Source organism: Orycteropus afer, unplaced genomic scaffold (genome assembly GCF_000298275.1).
Source record: "Orycteropus afer afer isolate SDZICR_OR568_19922 unplaced genomic scaffold, OryAfe1.0 scaffold00305, whole genome shotgun sequence".
Lineage (NCBI taxonomy): Eukaryota > Metazoa > Chordata > Mammalia > Tubulidentata > Orycteropodidae > Orycteropus > Orycteropus afer.
The window spans coordinates 4,312,966-4,313,396 of NW_006921892.1; positions in this window are offsets into that span (position 1 = coordinate 4,312,966).

Below are 431 nucleotides of genomic sequence, written 5' to 3' on the forward strand. Positions count from 1 at the left end.
AGTTTTTTCTCTCTGTCAGCTCTGTGGGAAGGTACTTGCATCTTCAGCTTCTGTTTCCATGGAGATCTCCATGTGGCTTTGCATCTGAAACCTCTTCAGCACACAGCAACATACAACACAATTTTGACCACCTGACTTTTTTATGAGCTACAGTGTGGTACCCAATTTATAAGTGATATATCCTTGGTAAAGTTTTGAAGTATTGGGTAATATTTGTAAATGTATGCTGTCTTCAACATTTGATTATAGACTGAATAAATAATGTCTTGTACATATATAAGTAATATATCAGACAGTGGTTCACTGCTATTCATGAGGTGTATGCCTAACCTAAGCCATGCTATTTTCAAGCACCTCATATACATGTGAGAGTTAGAAAATGAATAAGGAAGACCAAAGAGAAGTTGATGCTTTTGAGTTGTGGTGTTGGC